Below are 26,051 nucleotides of genomic sequence, written 5' to 3' on the forward strand. Positions count from 1 at the left end.
ATGGAAGATGGATAGTCACAAGCAATCAAACAAACAAGAACTGCTTACATTTTTGCACCAGGAATGGCATAAGGTCATCCAAAAGCAGTGTGAAAGACTGGTGGAAAGCATGCCAAGATGCATGAAAGCTGTGATTAAAAATCATAGTTATTCCACAAAATATTGATTTCTGAACTCTTCCTGAGGTAAAACATTAGTATTTTTGTTTCTAAAAGATTCTGAACTTGTTCTCTTTGCATTATTTGAGGTCTGAAGCAATGCATTTTTTGTTATTTTAACCATTTCTCATTTTCAGAAAATAAATACAAAATTTATTGCTTGGAAATTTGGAGACATGTTGTCAGTAGTTTATAGAATAAAAAAACAAGTTATATTTTTCTCAAAAATATACCTATAAAGAGAAATATCTGAAAATTTTGCAGTGGTCTCTTAATTTACGCCAGAGGGCTCTCTCTTTCTCTCTCTCTCTCTTTATATATATATATATATATATATATATATATATATATATATATATATATATATACTAGCTGTACTACCCGGCTTTGCCTGGGTTAATAACTGCTGTTAACAAAATAGAATGTATTAACAAAAATGTATTCTGCACACAAAAACCACAAAACAAATAGATATAAATGTAATTATACTGTCTGTCTCCCCCTCTGTATAGATCTCTCTGTCTCTCTCTCTCTTTGTCTGTCTGTCTCTTTCTCTGTCTGTCTCTGACTGTCTCTTTCTCCGTCTGTCTCAATCTCTTTCCCTGTCTATCTATCTCTTTCCCTGTCTGTCTATCTATCTCTGTCATTTTCCCTGTCTGTCTCTTTCCCTGTCTGTCTCTTTCCCTCTCTTTTCCTGCCTGTCTCTTTCCCTCTGTCTCTTTCACTGTCTCTGTCTCTTTGTCTGTCTCTTTACCTGTCTTTGTCTGTCTCTTACCCTGTCTCTCTCTTTCCCTCTCTTTCCCTGTCTGTCTCTTTCCCTGTCAGTCTGTCTCTTTGTCTGTCTCTTTGTGTCTGTCTCTTACCCTGTCTATGTCTGTTTCTTACCCTGTCTGTGTCTGCCTCTTTCCCTGTCTGTGTCTGTCTCTTTTCCTGGCTGCATTGTGACATGCCAACATTCCATTTAAGGGCGCGGCTGCCCATTCTTCTGAAGTTCTGGCTGCACTGTGGCTCCCAGCTCCATTCGCTTTAATGGAGGCAGGTTTTTTGGTGAATAACTGTAAAGCGCTGGGTTAAAATTTCCCCTCAAAACATAGCCTATGACGCTCTCGGGGTCCAGAAGTGTGAGTGTGCAAAATTTTGTGGCTGTAGCTGCGACGGTGCAGATGCCAATCCCGGACATACACACACACATACACACACACACACACACACACACACACACACACATACATACACACATTCAGCTTGATATATTAGATATGTATATATCTATACAGTATATATATTGGACATATTGTATAAATATACGGTAGGTGAAATGAGTAATGTCATGAATTTTCTAAGTAAATATATTTCTAAGGGTGCTGTTGTCATGAATTTCTCACCAGTTGTCCATAACAACCCATGCCATTCAAATCATAGATGTCCTTAACTTTAGTAATGTGTAATAATTAGAAATGATGCAGAGGAAAAGTATTGAATACATGAGGAGAGAGAGGTGCAAAAATCCAGATAAAATCATATCAGCTGAAATGTGTGAGTAATTAGAAAGCAATCCTGCTACTTACTGAAAAATAATATCAGCTAGTTTAACTAAAAGCCATATAAAAATATGTCCCATTACCAAGGTACCACAGAAGAAACAGCTCATGATGGGTAAAACCAATGAGAGAGGAGCTGCGTGGTTCTGTGGCAGACCACGCGACCGGTATATGGCTTGCGAGGCAGGGGGGCCCTGTATCAGCGACGGCAGCACCGGGCCCCCCTTGCCCGTCGCTCTGCTCCATCGTTCTCCCCCTGTGCCTGCGCTTGATGTCTCAGTACAATTGAGCACGATGACGTCACTACCGTGCGACTGTTGTGCTGAGACTGCAGAGTGCAGAACGCAGGACAAGAGATGCGCTGACCAGAGCAGCGGGACAACAAGGAGAGGTGAGTACTTTTTTGGGGGTTTTTTTGTTTTTTTTTTTAAATCAGCGAGTACACAGTGGCCAGAGGCCTATGGGGCTGCATTATACATGGAGGTATATGGGGCTGCATTATACATGGAGGTCTATGGGGCTGCATTATCCATGGAGGTTTATAGGGCTGCATAATACAACATGAAGGACACCTTATACATGACTATAGGAGTGCATTATACATGGAGGATTATGGGGCTGCATAATGCAATATGAAGGACACCTTATACATGGACTGTAGGGGCGCATTATACATGGGATATAGGGGTCCATAATACATGGAGGTCTATGGGACTGCATAATACAATATGAAGAACACCTTATACATAGACTATAGGAGTGCATTATACATGGAGGACTATGGGGCTGCATAATAAAATATGAACGTTTATGGGCCTGCATTATAATAGATATAGGACTAGGGGGGCTGCATTATAATATATGGAGGACTATGGGGGCTACCTTATACATGGACTATGGGGGTACATTATAAAACATGAAGGACTAAGGGGGTGCATTATAATGTATGGAGGACTATGTGGTGCAGTATAATATATGGATAATTATGGGTGAATTATAAAACAGGGAGCACTATGGGAGGTGCATTATAATAATTGGAGGGCTATAAGGGCTACATTCTAAATGGAGGACTATGGGAAATGCATTATTATACATGGAGGACTATAGGGGTGCATTCTAATATATGAAGGATTATGTGGGACCATTTATACTATATGGAAGGCTATGTGGGGGCTATTATTGTATTTGGAGAACTATATATGAGGGGGCACAAAGATACAAGCATTGCGCAGGAAAGTTTTGTACTGAGGGGAAAAAGGCTCTGATGCTCTGCTATACATCTCTCAGCACCCAGCTTTCCCATGCTCTGATATGGGAAAGCTGGGTGCTGAGGGAAAGCTGTATAACACAGCATGGGGAAGCTGGGTGCTGAGGGCAAGATGGATATCAGAACATAGCAAAGCTGGGTGATGACAGAAAGAGGGACTTCAGATCATGGGAAACCTGGGTGCTGAGGGAAAGAGCCAAGTGTCAGTGTCATTATCCCATACCCCGAGTGTCGGTGTACGTGGTGGGGGGGCCCAAGTACAACTTTGCATTGGGGCCCATCAAACTCTAGTTATGCCACTGGACACAGGAGACAGAAGTTATAGAGCGATAAGGTGGCACTAGGAGAAATGGGGTAATATTTTAGACACTTTTAAAGACTGAGGAACTCTGACAGACACTGACAGCAGCAGTTGTCCTAAACATTCACTGACAGAATGAGGAGTAGGGATAGATTTGCAACCGATCTGAGACAAACAGCGGTCTCCCTCTTATGCACGACTAGAAATAGGCCCGATGCTATCACATCGGGAGTGTAGTGAAATGAACATCTGTCTATGCTTAGTGGTGCTGACAGGAGCTGTGGACATGTGTCACACTGATTGCGCTTTCCAACATATCTGTTGTATGTCATCCCTCCGTATTTGTGTATTGTATGTGTTGCGTCATTTGACTTCTTTCAGCCGTGTCTAATGTCTCTTTCTTGTTGTGTGCTGTATGTTGGTACCTGGTGTTGTGTTTCTTGAGCTGTGTTCACTATGTGTTGTCTCCCCTAAGTACTGCGCGCGGTGTGTGTGTGTGTGTGTGTGTGTGTGTGTGTCTACACTATGTGGCCTTTGTAAGCAGATTGTCCATGGAAATTTTTTTGGGGCCAATTAAATGTGTTAAAGGCTGTGTGTATTTTTATTGTAAATAAACATAATGTGTGTGTGTATAGATTTTTTATATATATATATATATATATATATATATATATATATATAAAGAAAAAAATACCTTCTCACCCCCTGTGGGTGGTTATTTGTCTTCTTCATTCTCGGGTCCTCTACCTAAGGCCTGGAGTTTGAGGGTTCTGCGCAGGATCTTAGTTGTTCCCAGCACTGCGCTTTTCTGGACAGAGAGTTCAGATGTTGCTCCTGGAATTTGTTGCAGCCATTTTTCCAGCTTAGGGGTAACTGCTCCGAGTGCTCCTATCACCACTGGAATCATGGTTACCTTCACCCTCCACATCTTCTCCAGTTGTTCTTTAAGGCCCTGGTATTTCTCCAGCTTCTCGTATTCCTTGTTTCTGATGTTACTGTCATTAGCCACTGCCATATCTATTATCATTGCTGTCTTCTGATCCTTGTCTACTATCATGATATCTGGTTGGTTAGCTACCACTTGCTTATCCGTCTGGATGTTGAAGTCCCACAAGATTTTAGCCCTTTCATTCTCCACCACGTTTTCTTGGGTCTCCACCTGGACGTAGGGGGACTTAGCCCATACGCTGTACAGATATTCCTGTATACAATGCCCGCTACTACTTAGCGCCTGCTCTTGTGCTATGATTAGTACCTCTGTGCTGTCCTGGAGTCCAGCCTTCTCCAGCCATTGGTAGGATTTCATCATGTCAGCCACCTCCATTATCTGTCTATGGTACATCCCATGCTGCGGCTTGGATGGACAAAGCAAGAAATATAATAAAAACCGGAGAAACACGAGTATATTGCTTGCAAAAATGATTTTATTGATAACAGTGGCAATTAAAAAACCCCCAAGGGGTTAAGGAGAAGTGAAGAAAGAAAGTGAAAAAAGGACCAGGAAAAATGGTTGTAAGCCAATCAGGGGTATAAATATGTCCGGCCAATACAGGGACAGTAATTACAATAAATTGCACAAAGCCCAGGTAAAAAGTTAAAAGGACGGACACAAGTTAGATAAATAACATATATAAAGTGCCTGTGTATAAAAGGGATGTAAACAAAGACTGTATGTGCATGCCGGAGCTAAAGTGCTAATAGTATAACCGGCGCCTCCAAATAAAGGTGCACAATTCAGTAATAATAGAAGTCTCAAAAGACACAGGCAAACATCAAAGTATATCAGCAAACCATAGATCCTGGGACCAAGGGAAAACACCTACGTACGTTTCACAAGAGTGAGGTAACCACCAGCTTCATCAGGGAAAGAAAGAATAGTGATCCCAGGATGCGGTGTGCACTGCTTTAAACCCTCCATCTAATGCCATAATAGCGATCAGCTGTACGTGCATTCAGACACTGCTGGAGCGGCGCATGCGTGCAAGGTCCTCCCCACCCCATCCACCGGATCCAGCCGTCCGGGCACAACGCGCACGCGCGGGCGGCACGGCAACAGCCATGACGCCCGCGCCTGCGCAGAGGCCCTCAGGACGCCGAGGACGGAGGGCGGGGGGAGAGGAGCATGAACGCACGCGCACAGGCAATGTATTGTAGTAGAAGTCCGGACATGCAGGGGGAAATAGACATAGATAACTACAATGCCACAGATAACATTATTAATAACAACAGCACATGTAGAAAGGCGGAAATTAGTCCAGAGCCATATTATATTTGCATGTCCATTTTCTTCAAGCCCTCAGAAACAGCCGATGCCATGACATGATGGGAGTCAAGACAAGAAAATCATCATGGTGAATGAAAGAAAAGTAGAATACATCTGAAAAGAAAAAAATAATAGAAAAAATCTAATTATTAAGAACAGATAATAATATCAAAAAACATCCAGGGAAGAAAAAAAGAAAGAAGTGATAAGAAAAAAAAAATATATATATATATATATATATATATATAATAAACCCAAGGGGAAGAAACTGAAAAACAGAGCAAAAACAAGTACTCATAAAAGGGACTCATAAAAAGGATGAGAAGCTAATGTTCTCATTAAGACCTTTTGGGGTAAGGGTCCCCAGAACAGCAATCCACCTCGCTTCACAGCGGGCCAAAAGTTTTTTAAGATTTCCACCTCTGTTGCCGCCATGGATAACATCGATACCCCTCACCTTCAGTGAACTAGGGTCACAATTGTGATGGTTCAAAAAGTGACGTGGCAGTGTCTTAAGGAGGGAGGCATCTTCCACTGACCTGGCTGCCCCAATATCCCTCACATGCTCCCTCACCCGTACCCGGAGCTCACGGGACGTGAGACCGACGTAGATGAGGGAGCATGCACACGTGGCAAAATAGACTACATGAGTTGTGCCACATGAGATGTGATGTCTAATCCCGAAGACACGTCCGCCATCGGCGGAGTGAAAAGTGGCACAACGAAGGACATTGGGGCACGCCACGCAGTGGCCACATGGAAAGCAACCATGATTTGGTCCCCGACTACCAAAGGGATTCCTGATGGGAGGAATGTAGTGGCTGTGAACCAGTACATCTCGTAGATTCGGCGCCCTCCTGGAGGTCATAGATGGAGAGTCAGTAAGGAGACTAGACAAAATAGGGTCCGTTCTAAGAACCGGCCAATGCCGTTTAAGGACAGAACGCATAATGTCCCACTGTGCGTTGTAGGTACTAATGAATCTAATCACCGGATCTTGTACAGAGGTTCTCTTTTTATACTGCAATAACTCGTTGCGAGGAGTGTTTTTAGCTCTTAGATACCCATGTTTAATATTGCGTTTACTATAACTTCTCTCCAAGAAGCGGTGACGCAAATCAGTTGATTGTACTTCAAATTTTTCCGAAGTGGAACAAATGCGCTTCATGCGCAAAAACTGGCCAGTGGGGATGGCACGGATGGTCGAGGGGTCATGGGCTGAAGAGGCATGTAAAAATGCATTAGTTGAGGTACTCTTCCTAAAAACATCAGTTTGTACTATATTACATGAATCAACCGCAATGTTGATATCAAGAAAATCTATATGGGTTTTGCTGTATTTGTATGTTAACCTGATACCAAAATCATTGCGGTTGAGATTCTGCATAAAAAGCTCAAGCTCCCCTGTTGTGCCCTGCCAAATCATAAAAATGTCATCAATAAAACGCAGCCAGCACTGCACATGGGCACTGGCCTCCACGCCCTCGTCACCAAAAACCAACCTCTCCCAGTAACCCAGAAAGAGGTTGGCGTACGAAGGCGCACAGGCCGCGCCCATCGCAGTGCCGCGCTGCTGAAGATAAAAGACATCCTTAAAAAAAAAAATTATGCGTCAGGGGAAAACAGAAAGCAGAATCTCAACCGCAATGATTTTGGTATCAGGTTAACATACAAATACAGCAAAATCTATATAGATTTTCTTGATATCAACATTGCGGTTGATTCATGTAATATGGTACAAAGAGTACCTCAACTAATGCATTTTTACATGCCTCTTCAGCCCATGACCCCTCAGCCATCCGTGCCATCCCCACTGGCCAGTTTTTGCGCATGAAGCGCATTTGTTCCACTTCGGAAAAATTTGAGGTACAATCAACTGATTTGCGTCACCACTTCTTGGAGAGAGGTTATAGTAAACGCAATATTAAACATGGGTATCTAAGAGCTAAAAACACTCCTCGCAACGAGTTATTGCAGTATAAAAAGAGAACCTCTGTACAAGATCCGGTGATTAGATTCATTAGTACCTACAACGCACAGTGGGACATTATGCGTTCTGTCCTTAAACGGCATTGGCCGGTTCTTAGAACAGACCCTATTTTGTCTAGTCTCCTTACTGACTCTCCATCTATGACCTCCAGGAGGGCGCCGAATCTACGAGATGTACTGGTTCACAGCCACTACATTCCTCCCATCAGGAATCCCTTTGGTAGTCGGGGACCAAATCATGGTTGCTTTCCATGTGGCCACTGCGTGGCGTGCCCCAATGTCCTTCGTTGTGCCACTTTTCACTCCGCCGATGGCGGACGTGTCTTCGGGATTAGACATCACATCTCATGTGGCACAACTCATGTGGTCTATTTTGCCACGTGTGCATGCTCCCTCATCTACGTCGGTCTCACGTCCCGTGAGCTCCGGGTACGGGTGAGGGAGCATGTGAGGGATATTGGGGCAGCCAGGTCAGTTGAAGATGCCTCCCTCCTTAAGACACTGCCACGTCACTTTTTGAACCATCACAATTGTGACCCTAGTTCACTGAAGGTGAGGGGTATCGATGTTATCCATGGCGGCAACAGAGGTGGAAATCTTAAAAAACTTTTGGCCCGCTGTGAAGCGAGGTGGATTGCTTTTCTGGGGACCCTTACCCCAAAAGGTCTTAATGAGAACATTAGCTTCTCATCCTTTTTATGAGTCCCTTTTATGAGTACTTGTTTTTGCTCTGTTTTTCAGTTTCTTCCCCTTGGGTTTATTATATATATATATATATTTTTCTTATCACTTCTTTCTTCTTTTCTTCCCTGGATGTTTTTTGATATTATTATCTGTTCTTAATTAGATTTTTTCTATTATTTTTTTCTTTTCAGATGTATTCTACTTTTCTTTCATTCACCATGATGATTTTCTTGTCTTGACTCCCATCATGTCATGGCATCGGCTGTTTCTGAGGGCTTGAAGAAAATGGACATGCAAATATAATATGGCTCTGGACTAATTTCCGCCTTTCTACATGTGCTGTTGTTATTAATAATGTTATCTGTGGCATTGTAGTTATCTATGTCTATTTCCCCCTGCATGTCCGGACTTCTACTACAATACATTGCCTGTGCGCGTGCGTTCATGCTCCTCTCCCCCCGCCCTCCGTCCTCGGCGTCCTGAGGGCCTCTGCGCAGGCGCGGGCGTCATGGCTGTTGCCGTGCCGCCCGCGCGTGCGCGTTGTGCCCGGACGGCTGGATCCGGTGGATGGGGTGGGGAGGACCTTGCACGCATGCGCCGCTCCAGCAGTGTCTGAATGCACGTACAGCTGATCGCTATTATGGCATTAGATGGAGGGTTTAAAGCAGTGCACACCGCATCCTGGGATCACTATTCTTTCTTTCCCTGATGAAGCTGGTGGTTACCTCACTCTTGTGAAACGTACGTAGGTGTTTTCCCTTGGTCCCAGGATCTATGGTTTGCTGATATACTTTGATGTTTGCCTGTGTCTTTTGAGACTTCTATTATTACTGAATTGTGCACCTTTATTTGGAGGCGCCGGTTATACTATTAGCACTTTAGCTCCGGCATGCACATACAGTCTTTGTTTACATCCCTTTTATACACAGGCACTTTATATATGTTATTTATCTAACTTGTGTCCGTCCTTTTAACTTTTTACCTGGGCTTTGTGCAATTTATTGTAATTACTGTCCCTGTATTGGCCGGACATATTTATACCCCTGATTGGCTTACAACCATTTTTTCTGGTCCTTTTTTCACTTTCTTTCTTCACTTCTCCTTAACCCCTTGGGGGTTTTTTAATTGCCACTGTTATCAATAAAAACATTTTTGCAAGCAATATACTCGTGTTTCTCCGGTTTTTATTGATTTTGAGTATGCTTTATGCCCCTTTAATTAAAAGGGCGCACTATATGTAATCCCTATGGAAATTGTTATTTTTAAAGCAAGAAATATATATATATATATATATATATATATATATGTATATGAAACACACACAGACACACACGCGCACACACAGCTTTGCTGTATACTTCGCTCTAACACATGCAGCTCTACTATACATTCAACTCTAATACACACACAGCTCTGCTATACACTCAGTTCTAACAGACCCAGCTCTGCTATATACTTAGCTCTAAAACACACACACAGCTCTACTATACACTGAGCTCTAACACACAGCTCTGCTATACACTCAGCTATAACACACACACACAGCTCTGCTAAACAGTCAACTCTAAAACATACAGCTCTGCTATACACTCAGCTCTGCTATACACTCAGCTCTAACACACACAGCTCTGCTATCTACTCAACTCTAACACACACAACTCTGCTATATACTCAGCTCTAACACACAGCTCTGCTATATACTCAGCTCTAACACACAGCTCTGCTATACACTCAGCTCTAACACACACAGCTCTGCTATACATTCAGCTTGAACACACACACAGCTCTACTATACACTCAGCTCTAATACACACAGCTCTGCTATACATTCAGCTCTAACACACACAGCTCTGCTCTATACTCCGCTCTAACACTCACAGCTCTGCTATACACTCAGCTCTAACACACAGCTCTGCTATATACTAAGCTCTAACACACACAGCTCTACGGTACACTCAGCTCTAATACACACACAGCTCTGCTATACCCTCAGGTCTAACACACACAGCTCTGCTATAGATTCAGCTCTAACACACACAGCTCTAATATACACTGAGCTCTAACACACAGCTCTGCTATACACTCAGCTCTAATACACACACAGCTTTGCTATACACTGAGCTCTAACACACACAGCTCTGCTATACACTCAGCTCGAACACACACACAGCTCTGCTATACATTCAGCTCCAATTCACACAGCTCTGCTATACACTCAGCTCTAACACAAACAGCTCTGCTATATACTCAGCTCTAACACACACAGCTCTGCTATACACTCAGCTCTAACACGCACAGCTGTGCTATATACTCAGCTCTAACACAGACACAGCTCTGCTATACACTCAGCTCTAACACACAGCTCTGCTATACACTCATCTCTAACACACAGAGCTCTACTATACACTCATCTCTAACACACAGCTCTGCTATACACTCAGCTATAACACACACACAGCTCTGCTAAACAGTCAACTCTAAAACATACAGCTCTGCTATACACTGAGCTCTAACACATACAGCTCTGCAATACACTCAGCTCTGCTATGCACTCAGCTCTATCACACACAGCTCTGCTATACACTCAGCTCTAACACACACAGCTCTGCTATAAACTCAGCTCTAACATACACAGCTCTGCTATCTACTCAGCTCTAACATACACAGCTCTGCTATACACTCAGCTCTAACACACACAGCTCTGCTATATTCTCATCTCTAACACACACAGCTCTGCTATACACTCAGCTCGAACACACACAGCTCTACTATACACTGAGCTCTAACACACAGCTCTGCTATACACTCAGCTATAACACACACACAGCTCTGCTAAACAGTCAACTCTAAAACATACAGCTCTGCTATACACTCAGCTCTGCTATACACTCAGCTCTAACACACACAGCTCTGCTATCTACTCAACTCTAACACACACAACTCTGCTATATACTCAGCTCTAACACACAGCTCTGCTATAAACTCAGCTCTAACACACACAGCTCTGCTATATACTCAGCTCTAACACACAGCTCTGCTATACACCCAGCCCTAACACAAAGCTCTGCTATATACTCAGCTCTAACACACAGCTCTGCTATACACTCAGCTCTAACACACACAACTCTGCTATACATTCAAATCGAACACACACACAGCTCTACTATACACTCAGCTCTAACACACACAGCTCTGCTATACACTAAGCTCTAACATACACAGCTCTGCTATCTACTCAGCTCTAACACACACAGCTCTGCTATACACTCAGCTCTAACACACACAGCTCTGCTATATTCTCATCTCTAACACACACAGCTCTGCTATACACTCAGCTCGAACACACACAGCTCTACTATACACTGAGCTCTAACACACAGCTCTGCTATACACTCAGCTATAACACACACACACAGCTCTGCTAAACAGTCAACTCTAAAACATACAGCTCTGCTATACACTCAGCTCTGCTATACACTCAGCTCTAACACACACAGCTCTGCTATCTACTCAACTCTAACACACACAACTCTGCTATATACTCAGCTCTAACACACAGCTCTGCTATATACTCAGCTCTAACACACAGCTCTGCTATACACTCAGCTCTAACACACACAGCTCTGCTATACATTCAGCTTGAACACACACACAGCTCTACTATACACTCAGCTCTAATACACACAGCTCTGCTATACATTCAGCTTTAACACACACAGCTCTGCTCTATACTCCGCTCTAACACTCACAGCTCTGCTATACACTCAGCTCTAACACACAGCTCTGCTATATACTAAGCTCTAACACACACAGCTCTACGGTACACTCAGCTCTAATACACACACAGCTCTGCTATACCCTCAGGTCTAACACACACAGCTCTGCTATAGATTCAGCTCTAACACACACAGCTCTAATATACACTGAGCTCTAACACACAGCTCTGCTATACACTCAGCTCTAATACACACACAGCTTTGCTATACACTGAGCTCTAACACACACAGCTCTGCTATACACTCAGCTCGAACACACACACAGCTCTGCTATACATTCAGCTCCAATTCACACAGCTCTGCTATACACTCAGCTCTAACACAAACAGCTCTGCTATATACTCAGCTCTAACACACACAGCTCTGCTATACACTCAGCTCTAACACGCACAGCTGTGCTATATACTCAGCTCTAACACAGACACAGCTCTGCTATACACTCAGCTCTAACACACAGCTCTGCTATACACTCATCTCTAACACACAGAGCTCTACTATACACTCATCTCTAACACACAGCTCTGCTATACACTCAGCTATAACACACACACAGCTCTGCTAAACAGTCAACTCTAAAACATACAGCTCTGCTATACACTGAGCTCTAACACATACAGCTCTGCAATACACTCAGCTCTGCTATGCACTCAGCTCTATCACACACAGCTCTGCTATACACTCAGCTCTAACACACACAGCTCTGCTATAAACTCAGCTCTAACATACACAGCTCTGCTATCTACTCAGCTCTAACATACACAGCTCTGCTATACACTCAGCTCTAACACACACAGCTCTGCTATATTCTCATCTCTAACACACACAGCTCTGCTATACACTCAGCTCGAACACACACAGCTCTACTATACACTGAGCTCTAACACACAGCTCTGCTATACACTCAGCTATAACACACACACAGCTCTGCTAAACAGTCAACTCTAAAACATACAGCTCTGCTATACACTCAGCTCTGCTATACACTCAGCTCTAACACACACAGCTCTGCTATCTACTCAACTCTAACACACACAACTCTGCTATATACTCAGCTCTAACACACAGCTCTGCTATAAACTCAGCTCTAACACACACAGCTCTGCTATATACTCAGCTCTAACACACAGCTCTGCTATACACCCAGCCCTAACACAAAGCTCTGCTATATACTCAGCTCTAACACACAGCTCTGCTATACACTCAGCTCTAACACACACAACTCTGCTATACATTCAAATCGAACACACACACAGCTCTACTATACACTCAGCTCTAACACACACAGCTCTGCTATACACTAAGCTCTAACATACACAGCTCTGCTATCTACTCAGCTCTAACACACACAGCTCTGCTATACACTCAGCTCTAACACACACAGCACACAGCTCTGCTATATTCTCATCTCTAACACACACAGCTCTGCTATACACTCAGCTCGAACACACACAGCTCTACTATACACTGAGCTCTAACACACAGCTCTGCTATACACTCAGCTATAACACACACACACAGCTCTGCTAAACAGTCAACTCTAAAACATACAGCTCTGCTATACACTCAGCTCTGCTATACACTCAGCTCTAACACACACAGCTCTGCTATCTACTCAACTCTAACACACACAACTCTGCTATATACTCAGCTCTAACACACAGCTCTGCTATATACTCAGCTCTAACACACAGCTCTGCTATACACTCAGCTCTAACACACACAGCTCTGCTATACATTCAGCTTGAACACACACACAGCTCTACTATACACTCAGCTCTAATACACACAGCTCTGCTATACATTCAGCTCTAACACACACAGCTCTGCTCTATACTCCGCTCTAACACTCACAGCTCTGCTATACACTCAGCTCTAACACACAGCTCTGCTATATACTCAGCTCTAACACACACAGCTCTGCTATACACTCAGCTCTAACACACAGCTCTGCTATATACTAAGCTCTAACACACACAGCTCTACGGTACACTCAGCTCTAATACACACACAGCTCTGCTATACCCTCAGGTCTAACACACACAGCTCTGCTATAGATTCAGCTCTAACACACACAGCTCTAATATACACTGAGCTCTAACACACAGCTCTGCTATACACTCAGCTTTAATACACACACAGCTTTGCTATACACTGAGCTCTAACACACACAGCTCTGCTATACACTCAGCTCGAACACACACACAGCTCTGCTATACATTCAGCTCCAATACACACAGCTCTGCTATACACTCAGCTCTAACACAAACAGCTCTGCTATATACTCAGCTCTAACACACACACAGCTCTGCTATACACTCAGCTCTAACACGCACAGCTGTGCTATATACTCAGCTCTAACACAGACACAGCTCTGCTATACACTCAGCTCTAACACACAGCTCTGCTATATACTCAGCTCTAACACACACAGCTCTGCTATACACTCAGCTCTAACATACACAGCTCTGCTATATACTCAGTTCTAAAACACACACACACACAGCTCTGCTATACACTCAGGTCTAACACATATAGCTCTGCTATAGATTCAGCTCTAACACACACACAGCTCTATAATATACACTCATTTCTAACACACACACACACAGCTCTGCTATTTACTCAGCTCTAACACACAAACAGCTCTACAATACACTGAGCGCTAACAAACAGCTCTGCTATACACGCAGCTCTAACACACAGCTCTGCTACACACTCGGCTCAAACACACAGACAGCTATGCTATACACTCAGCTCTAACACACACAGCTCTGCTATACACTCAGCTCCAATACACAGCTCTGCTATACACTCAGCTCTAACACAAACAGCTCTGCTATGTACTCAGCTCTAACACAGACACAACTCTGCTATACACTCAGCTCTAACACACACAGCTCTGCTATACACTCAGCTCTAACACACAGCTCTGCTATACACTCAGCTCTAACACACAGGTCTGCTATATACTCAGCTCTAACACACAGCTCTGCTATACACTCAGCTCTAACACACACAGCTGTGCTATACATTCAGATCGAACACACACACAGCTCTACTATACACTCAGCTCTAACATACACAGCTCTTCTATATACTCAGCTCTAACACACACAGCTGTGCTATACATTCAGATCGAACACACACACAGCTCTGCTATACACTCAGCTCTAACACATACAGCTCTGCTATATAATCATTTCTAACACACACAGCTCTGCTATACACTCAGCTCGAACACACACACAGCTCTACTATACACTGAGCTCTAGCACACAGCTCTGCTATACACTCAGCTATAACACACACACACACACAGCTCTGCTAAACAGTGACAGCTCTGCTATATACTCAGTTCTAAAACACACACACAGCTCTGCTATACACTCAGCTCTAACATACACAGCTCTTCTATCTACTCAGCTCTAACACACACAGCTCTGCTATACACTCAGCTCTAACACATACAGCTCTGCTATATAATCATTTCTAACACACACAGCTCTGCTATACACTCAGCTCGAACACACACACAGCTCTACTATACACTGAGCTCTAGCACACAGCTCTGCTATACACTCAGCTATAACACACACACACAGCTCTGCTAAACAGTGACAGCTCTGCTATATACTCAGTTCTAAAACACACACACAGCTCTGCTATACACTCAGCTCTAACACACAAACAGCTCTGCTCTATACTCAGCTCTCTCTCTCACACACACACACACACACAGCTCTGATATACACTGAGCTCTAACACACAGCTCTGCTATACACTCATCTCTAACACACACAGCTCTGCTATACACTCAGCTCTAACACACACAGCTCTGCTATACACTCAGCTCTAACACACAGCTGTGCTATATACTCAGCTCTAACACACAGCTCTGCTATAAACTCAGCTCTAACACACACAGCTCTGCTATATACTCAGCTCTAACACACAGCTCTGCTATACACTCAGCTCTAACACACAGGTCTGCTATATACTCAGCTCTAACACACAGCTCTGCTATACACTCAGCTCTAACACACACAGCTGTGCTATACATTCAGATCGAACACACACACAGCTCTACTATACACTCAGCTCTAACACACACAGCTCTGCTATACACTCAGCTCTAACATACACAGCTCTTCTATCTACTCAGCTCTAACACACACAGCACTGCTATATAATCATTTCTAACACACACAGCTCTGCTATACACTCAGCTCGAACACACACACAGCTCTACTATACACTGAGCTCTAGCCCACAGCTCTGCTATACACTCAGCTATAACACACACACACACAGCTCTGCTAAACAGTCAACTCTAAAACATACAGCTCTGCTATACACTGAGCTCTAACACATACAGCTCTGCTATACACTCAGCTCTGCTATACAAACAGCTCTAACACACACAGCTCTGCTATACACTCAGCTCTAACACACACAGCTCTGCTATCTACTCAACTCTAACATACACACAGCTCTGCCATACACTCAGCTATAACACACACAGCTCTACTATACATTCAGCTCTAACACACACAGCTTTGCTCTATACTCAGCTCTAACACTCACAGCTCTGCTATAAACTCAGCTCTAAGATACGCAGCTCTGCTATATACTCAGCTCTAACACTCACAGCTCTGCTATACACTCAGCTCGAACACACACACATCTCTACTATACACTCAGCTCTAACACACACAGCTCTGCTATACACTGAGCTCTAACACACACAGCTCTGCTATATACTCAGCTCTAACACACAGCTCTGCTATACACTCAGCTCTAACACACAGCTCTGCTATATACTCAGCTCTAATACACATACATCTCTGCTATACACTGAGCTATAACACACACACAGCTCTGCTATACATTCAGCTCCAATACACACAGCTCTGCTATACACTCAGCTCTAACACAAACAGCTCTGCTATATACTCAACTCTAACACACACACAGCTCTGCTATACACTCAGCTCTAACACGCACAGCTGTGCTATATACTCAGCTCTAACACACACAGCTCTGCTATACACTTAGCTCTAACATACACAGCTCTGCTATATACTCAGTTCTAAAACACACACACACACACACACACAGCTCTGCTATACACTCAGGTCTAACACATATAGCTCTGCTATAGATTCAGCTCTAACACACACACACAGCTCTGCTATACACTCATCTCTAACACACACACACAGCTCTGCTATTTACTCAGTGTGGAGACACGGGGCTCAGTGGGTGCTCTCGTCCACTAAAACCCACCGCCTTTAGAAAGACAGCGTGGCTTAGGGCTCATCCCAACTGAACGCCGGCCTCCTTATCCGTGGGCGGAACACTACTCAGACAACACAGGGTGAGGGAACCACAATAATTAGACTTTATTGGATCCCCAAACAATTAACGGCACATAACACATAACCAGCAAAACACACAAATGTAACAGGCAACAGAGTCTCACCCTTCCGCTGGCTCACCAGGGATTTAGAATATCCATGCCTCAGAGGTTCCAGGGCAATTTACTCCAATCCAGCAGCATCCCGCTTTTGGCGGGCACCCACCGAGAAAGGAATAATGCCAGATTTAGGAAGCTGGCTGAGGTCTGCAAAGTCTGTAACAGGTGACTGAACTGTCCCAACCTGAGTGTCCTCCTTAGGTAGTCCTGGTATGATTATGCAATCCTGGCAGCCGGAGTCGAAATCCCTAGGCTGTGGATATGGTCTCCAACCGGAACCGGAGACCCTAGATTGAAGCCATAAGATATCCTGATCCTCTAGTCAGCTCCAAAGAGCTTAGACTGGATCCATCAGCATCCATCAACCACCTGGTGGCTTAAAGAAGTCCCTTTTATAGCCACAGCCTTCCACTTAGATACACTGCGTCCTCATCGATTGGTTGGACAAGAGCACCTCTCCCATTGGATAAATCTCAAGCTGCATAGACAATGTTTATCCAAATGATGTCTACAGAAAGACTGAGGGTATACATGTAGTCTGGAAGTCACCGACTAGACAATGGCTACTAAGGTAATCCCATTAGCAATACACAACTACAATACAATGATTACTGGAAAAGTCTAGAGACCAATACATCTGGCTTTCAGTTGCCAACACAATTACATGAGTCCACAAGAGTCTTGTAAAAACAATGAAGGACTTATCCCCCGTCTATAAACAATCTATCATCCTGTCTGGCTGAATGTTAAGAAACTTTAACCCATGAGAATCCATGTCGTCACACTCAGCTCTAAGGGCGGCTTTGCATGTTGCGACATCGCGCGTGCGATGTCGGTGGGGTCAAATTGAAAGTGACGCACATCCGGCGTCACTTTCGACATCGTACTGTGTAAATGCTAGATGATACGATGAACGAGCGCAAAAACGTCGTTATCGTATCATCGTTGCATTCGTCGACATTTCCATAATGCCGGTGCAGCGACAGGTACGATGTTGTTCCTCGTTCGGTCGCAGGGCAGGTGAGTGCATGTGAAGCTGGCGTAGCGATAATTTTCGCTACTCCAGCTTTCACAAGATAACAAGATATTGTACCTGCGACGGGAGCGGTGACTATCGTGTGCGACATCGCAGCATCGGCTTGCGATGTCGCAACGTGCAAAGCCCGCCTAACAAACACAGCTCTACAATACACTGAGCGCTAACAAACAGCTCTGCTATACACGCAGCTCTAACACACACAGCTCTGCTACACACTCGGCTCTAACACCCACACACACAGCTTTGCTATACACTGAGCTCTAACACACACAGCTCTGCTATACACTCAGCTCTAACACACACACAGCTCTGTTATACACTGAGCTATAACACACACACAGCTCTGCTAAACAGTCAACTCTAAAACATACAGCTCTGCTATACACTGAGCTCTAACACATACAGCTCTGCTATACACTCAGCTCTGCTATACACTCAGCTCTAACACACACAGCTCTGCTATACACTCAGCTCTAACACACACTCAGCTCTGCTATATACTCAACTCTAACATACACACAGCTCTGCTATACACTCAGCTCTAACACACACAGCTGTGCTATATACTCAGCTCTAACACACACAACTCTGGTATACACTCAGCTCGAACACACAGCTCTACTATACACTCAGCTCTAACACACACAGCTCTGCTATACACTCAGCTCTAACACACACAGCTCTGCTATATACTCAGCTCTAACACACACAGCTCTGCTATACACTCAGCTCTAATACACACACACACACACACACACACACAGCTCTGCTATACCCTCAGGTCTAACACACACAGCTCTGCTATAGATTCAGCTCTAATACACACACAGCTCTGCTATACACTGATCTCCAATACACACAGCTCTGCTATACACTCAGCTCTAACACAAACAGCTCTGCTATATACTCAGCTCTAACACAGACACAGCTCTGCAATACGCTCAGCTATAACATACACAGCTCTGCTATATACTCAGTTCTAAAACACACACACAGCTCTGCTATACACTCAGGTCTAACACACATAGCTCTACTATAGATTCAGCTCTAACACACACACACACAGCGCTGCTATTTACTCAGCTCTAACACACACACAGCTCTACAATACACTGAGCGCTAACACACAGCTCTGCTATACACTCAGCTGTAACACAAACAGCTCTGCTACACACTCGGCTCTAACACACAGACAGCTCTACTATACACTGAGCTCTAACACACAGCTCTGCTATACACTCAGCTCTAACACACAGCTCTGCTTTATACTCATCTCTAACACACACAACTCTGGTATACACTCAGCTCGAACACACAGCTCTACTATACACTCAGCTCTAACACACACAGGTCTGCTATACACTCAGCTCTAACACACACAGCTCTGCTATACACTCAGCTCTAATACACACACACACACACACACACAGCTCTGCTATACCCTCAGGTCTAACACACACAGCTCTGCTATAGATTCAGCTCTAATACACACACAGCTCTGCTATACACTGATCTCCAATACACACAGCTCTGCTATACACTCAGCTCTAAAACAAACAGCTCTGCTATATACTCAACTCTAACACACACACAGCTCTGCTATACACTCAGCTCTAACACACACAGCTGTGCTATATACTCAGCTCTAACACAGACACAGCTCTGCAATACGCTCAGCTATAACATACTCAGCTCTGCTATATACTCAGTTCTAAAACACACACACACACACAGCTCTGCTATACACTCATGTCTAACACACATAGCTCTACTATAGATTCAGCTCTAACACACACACACAGCGCTGCTATTTACTCAGCTCTAACACACACACAGCTCTACAATACACAGAGCGCTAACACACAGCTCTGCTATACACTCAGCTGTAACACAAACAGCTCTGCTACACACTCGGCTCTAACACACAGACAGCTCTACTATACACTGGGCTCTAACACACAGCTCTGCTATACACTCAGCTCTAACACCCACACACACACAGCTCTGCTATACACTGAGCTCTAACACACACAGCTCTGCTATACACCCAGCTCTAACACACACACAGCTCTGCAATACACTCAGCTTTAACACAGACAGCTCTGCTATACATTCAGCTCTAACACACACACAGAGCTCTGCTATACACTGAGCTCTAACACACACAGATCTGCTATACACTCAGCTCTAACACACAGATAGCTCTGCTATTCACTCAGTTCTAACACACACAGCTCTTCTATACAGGGTCGGACTGGGGTGTCTGGGACCCACAGGGGGAATTTACTCTAGGAGCCCACCCTACAGCGATATGAGAATACCTAATTAGCTGTTATCCCCGACCCCATTATAGTAGAGCATTGAGTGTAAAGCACAGGCGGCTACTGAACATCTCCTGTGCTCCATAACTAATGTACAATTACAGTAGTTTGCAGTAATGGGGTCTTTGGTGACAAGTTATCACTGATCCACAGGTTCGGTAGGTGATAACTTATTGATCGGTGGAATCCGACCAGTGGAAACCGCACCGATCAGAAGATTTGGGAACTTTTATCCCTGACAGGACTCTTTTATCCCCATTATAAAATGTGACAGGTGGGATGTGTGACCACAGCTCCGTTCATCCTCTGTGGAGCAGTCATATACAAACAAGTGCAGCGCTCGCAGCCACTGAGGACATGAATGGATCAGGGGTCCAGTCAGACATGAGCTCCAATGGGGATAAAAGTTGCACATTTTGCCGATTAATCGAGTCCCAGCATTCGGAACCAACTGATCAATAAGTTATCACTTATCCTATCCTTATCATATTCACACTTTCAGTATTTGGTAATTATATTACATCAGTATTTGTAGCCAAAATCAGGATTGGGTAAAAAATGCAGTAGTGGAGCCCATGTTTCTATGATACTTTTCCTGTGATTTTACCACTCCTGTTTTTGGCTATAAATACTGCCCAAATACTCAAGGTGTGCACGTCACCTTAGAAAAGGTGATTACTTGTTTTCAGCAGAGAACCTCTGTAAGTGCATATTTGCTACAGTGTAATAGTCCCAGGACAGGGAGGGGTTAAACATTCAAGTATGGAATCTCTACTAGAAATAATCTCCCCGTATACTGTAGATAGAGAGAAAATGTAACATCCATACACAACACAGGCCACTATAGCAAGACCAATAATACCACATACAGGGGATAAATACCGCCACGCCCTCACAAACAACATATTGCCATCACATAGTGATCAAATACAACCAAATACCAGGGAAAAATACCGCCACACCATAATTAGACCACATGGTAACTAAATATTACCACATACAAGGGAGAAATACCATGACACTATGACCAGACCACATAATGACCAAATAATGCCACACACAAGAGACAAATACCACCAAACCGTAACCAGACAACATATTACCACCACATAGTGCCGAACAATACTACAATAATGATTATGAACAAAATCCACAATATTAATAACACTAATATCACCAGTGACATTATACACAAGAGCTCTGTATATAGTGTCAGTGTACAGGTAATACAGTGATCACCACTGACATTAATTAGTGACATTAAATACACAGGAGCTCTGTATATAGTGTGTGTACATGTAATACAGTGACTTACCACGTTTTTAGCTAGAAAAGCGATTCCGACACCTAAATAGGAAAGGGTTCTTTACAGTTAGAGCAGTCAGACTGTGGAATACCCTACCACAAGAGGTAGTGATGCCAGATACTATAACAACTTTTATAAAAGGGCTGGATGATTTAATCAAATAACATTGTCGGTTATAGATGATTTAGTATCAAAAATGTATAATTGGTGGAGGAAGGTTGAACTTGATGGACCTAGGTATTTTTTCAAATTATGTAACTATATGACAAATATATTCATCATTCGGTGTTACAGAGATAGATGAGTTGCAAGATAAGGTGTTTACACAGTCTGAGCAAATTTGAAAAACCAATGCAAGGTCATGCTAAATGCATTTTCCAGCACTACAGCTTGCCAAATCCTAACAGTGCTTGATCACTGTTATTATTCAGCTAGACTTGTCGGTTCATGTGGTTATCACACAATTTACATCTTGTGGTTACGTGCTGACTAGTTTCTCATCCACTTCTCACAATCTAATATAAACTGGCATACATAGCCGAATCCTAATAGTGCATATTACACAGTTAGGATTCAACAGTATGTAGTGCTTTCAGAAATATTCCTCAGACTGGACAACCACTTTAAAGGGAACCAAACATCAGGACTTTGGTATATAAGGTAAAGCTAGTGCAGTACTGGCACTATCAGGCACAGACTGTACATACCATTAGTGGGCAGCTCGGATGTTTAGGCTGTGAAATCCAAGTTTATAAAGTTTGAAAATTCATCCACTTTTTGATTGACGTGTGCACCTCTGCTGATAATGTCCGGGCGGGTTATGCACATGATTCCCACCCCCCGCCGCCTGTTCCTCCCTCTCTCTGGCTGTATGTATATTTCTCTAATCAGAAACACAGCGTAGGAGTTGGCGCCTGCGCATAGCGCTCATCTCCGGCGCCGTGTTTCTGAAGCCCGCAGTACCCAGTATTATTCTGCATGAGAGGGCGGTGCATGCGCCCTCGCGTCTTCAGATCTCGGTGTGACCGCAGTAGCGCGCGCGGTCACAACAGGACTGGAGAACAGCTGATCTTACCGATTAGCTGCAGCAGACGATATCGCAGCTGCAGCTAATCAGTAAGATCAGCTTTTCTCCAGTCCTGTTGTGACCGTGCGCGCTCCCGTGGTCACAACGAGATCTGAAGAAGCGAGGGCGCATGCACCGCCCTCTCATGCACAATACTAGGTACTGCGGGCTTCAGAAACATCGCAACGGAGATAAGCGCTATGCGCAGGCGTTAACTCCGATGCCGTGTTTCTGAATAGAGACATTTACATATAGCCAGAGAGAGAGAGGAACAGGCGGCGGGGGGCGGGAATCATGTGCATAACCCGCCCGGACATTATCAGCAGAGGTGCACACGTCCATCAAAAAGTGGATGAATTTTCAAACTTTATAAACTTGGATTTCACAGCCTAAACATCCGAGCTGCCCACTAATGGTATGTACAGCCTGTGCCTTATAGTGCCAGTATTGCACTGGCTTTACCTTATATACCAAAATCCTGATGTTTGGGTCCCTTTAAAGAGGAGTTGTCATCAGGTCAAAAAAGGCCAATTCTTGCCCTTATTTTATTTCTGCTTCTCCCCTGAGTATTCTACGTATTTATTTTTCAATCCGTTATAGGGTTGTAAAGTTTTGAACCTTTTCATTTAATGCTAATTGTTATGGTCTCTATAAGGGGGAGTTGCTCCCAGGGTAATAGTGAAGAGTTGTCTTAAGCCACCCACCCTCCCCCACCAAAGAATTGGGTGAGACCATAAAAATTAACAATAAATAAATAAAAAGGCCTATATTTGTGGACTCAAATGGTGGGTTTAAAGAAAGTAAGTACTTAAAAGGAGCAGCAGGAATAAAATAAGAGCAAAAATTGGCCACTTTTGAAATGGTGACAGATCTTTTTTCATTATACGGAATCTGTCAGCAGGTTTTTGCTATGTGCCTCTGTACTCCATGATTCACGGCACAAGGTGGTTGTCCATGTGCAATCCGTGATATGTGATCTGTACTCCGTGATTGCACATGGACATACACTCACCTGCTCCTGCTCTCCGTGGTGCTGAAGAGTCCCGCGATGCAGCATCCGGCCACCGCTGTATACACAGTATATACATCACAGCTGCAGCTACTTTCGGGTCGGCTCTGGCTGTATAAATGAATATGCATGCCATAATGAGCCAACCAGGAAGAAGCAGAGAGCAGCTGCCGAACACAGCATTGCTGTAGACTGGTGAGTTGAAAAAGCTTTTTATTTTCAATGTCCATGTTTTTCTGGTACGTGTTTCACGGCTCACACCATAGTGTGGTCTGTGGGACGTCAGTGATGCCAGAAATAAACGGACATGTCTCCGTGCGGCAATCATGAATACGCATGTACGCAGCACGGAGACATGGTCAGTGAAAAATCACTGATGTGTGCGCAGACCCATTGATTATAATGTGTACGTATGTCAGTGATTCTGGTACATATAAAAACTAGCACATACGTAGCAGAATCGCTGATATCTGAAATAGGCCTAATATGTATGCCCCCTCAAGTACTGTCTATGCCCCAAGACCCTCCTGTGATGTATATACTATAACCCCAGCCCCTCCTGTGATGTATATACTGTAACCCCCAGCCCCTCCTGTGATGTATATACTGTAATCCCCAGCCCCTCCTGTGATGTATATACTGTAACCCTAGCCCCTCCCCTGATATATATCTATATCTATATATATATATATATATATATATATATATATATATATATATATATATATACACTGTAGCCCCCAGCTCCTCCTGTGATATATATACTGTAGCCCCCAGCTCCTCCTGTGATGTATATACTGTAGCCCCCAGCTCCTCCTGTTATGTATATACTGTAGCCCCAGCCCCTCCTGAGAGGTATATACTGTAGCCCCAGCCCCTCCTGTGATGTATATAATGTAGCCCCCAGTTCCTCCTGTGATGTATATACTGTAACCCCAGCTCCTCCTGTGATGTATATACTGTAGCCCCAGCCCCTCCTGTGATGTATATACTGTAGCCCCCAGCTCCTCATGTGATGTATATACTGTAGCCACAGCCCCTCCTGTGATGTATATACTGGAGCCCCCAGCTCCTCCTGTGATGTATATACTGTAGCCCCAGCCCCTCCTGTGATGTATATACTGTAGCCCCCAGCTCCTCCTATGATGTATATACTGTAGCCCCAACTCCTCCAGTGATGTATATACTGTAGCCCCAGCCCCTCCTGTGATGTATATACTGTAGCCCCCAGCTCCTCCTGTGATGTATATACTGTAGCTCCCAGCTCCTCCTGTGATGTATATACTGTAACCTTCCAGGCCCTCCTGTGATATATATAGCCCCCAGCCTCCCTTGTGATAAATGTACAGCAATGTCAGTGTGCACTGTGTGCAGCTAGGTCTGTTAAAGCCATGTCCATCACATGCCTATTAGAAGCTGGACAGAGACAAGCGGGGGAGGTGAGTCAGGCTGCTGCCGGCTTATCCATATTAATACCTGTAATGTGTCTGTATGTATGATGTATATATCTATGTATGTCAGTGTCTTCAAATATGTATACGTACATACGCCTGTATGTGTGCGTATTTGTTTATGTGCGTTTCTGTATTATTATTATTATTAATTATTATTATAGCGCCATTTATTCCATGGCGCTTTCTGTATGTGCATAAAGGCCAGAGATGTTTTTGTCTTGGTGTCCTTCTCAAGAAAGTGTTTACTCATAAGAATGGTGCATGACAGAGCACATGATGACTCCATCTGCACCATTATAGTAAATGGCCCTATCAGTGCATATGTTCAAAACTCGTTCTGCAGGGGGTTCAGACCGAAGCCCCTAAGGGACCACTGAATGGAGATCAGAATGTAGTGTGAA

The 26,051-nt window shown here is 43.9% G+C and overlaps 1 protein-coding gene across 4 annotated transcripts in view; it reads right to left on the reverse strand.

The window, feature by feature from the left end:
• The window catches only part of LOC142296261 (uncharacterized), a 321,619-nt gene that overhangs the window by 264,735 nt on the left and 30,833 nt on the right, over positions 1–26,051 (reverse strand). The gene's annotated exons all lie outside the window — the stretch shown is intronic.

The sequence above is a fragment of the Anomaloglossus baeobatrachus genome, chromosome 1 (assembly GCF_048569485.1).
Source record: "Anomaloglossus baeobatrachus isolate aAnoBae1 chromosome 1, aAnoBae1.hap1, whole genome shotgun sequence".
Classification (NCBI taxonomy): Eukaryota; Metazoa; Chordata; class Amphibia; order Anura; family Aromobatidae; genus Anomaloglossus; species Anomaloglossus baeobatrachus.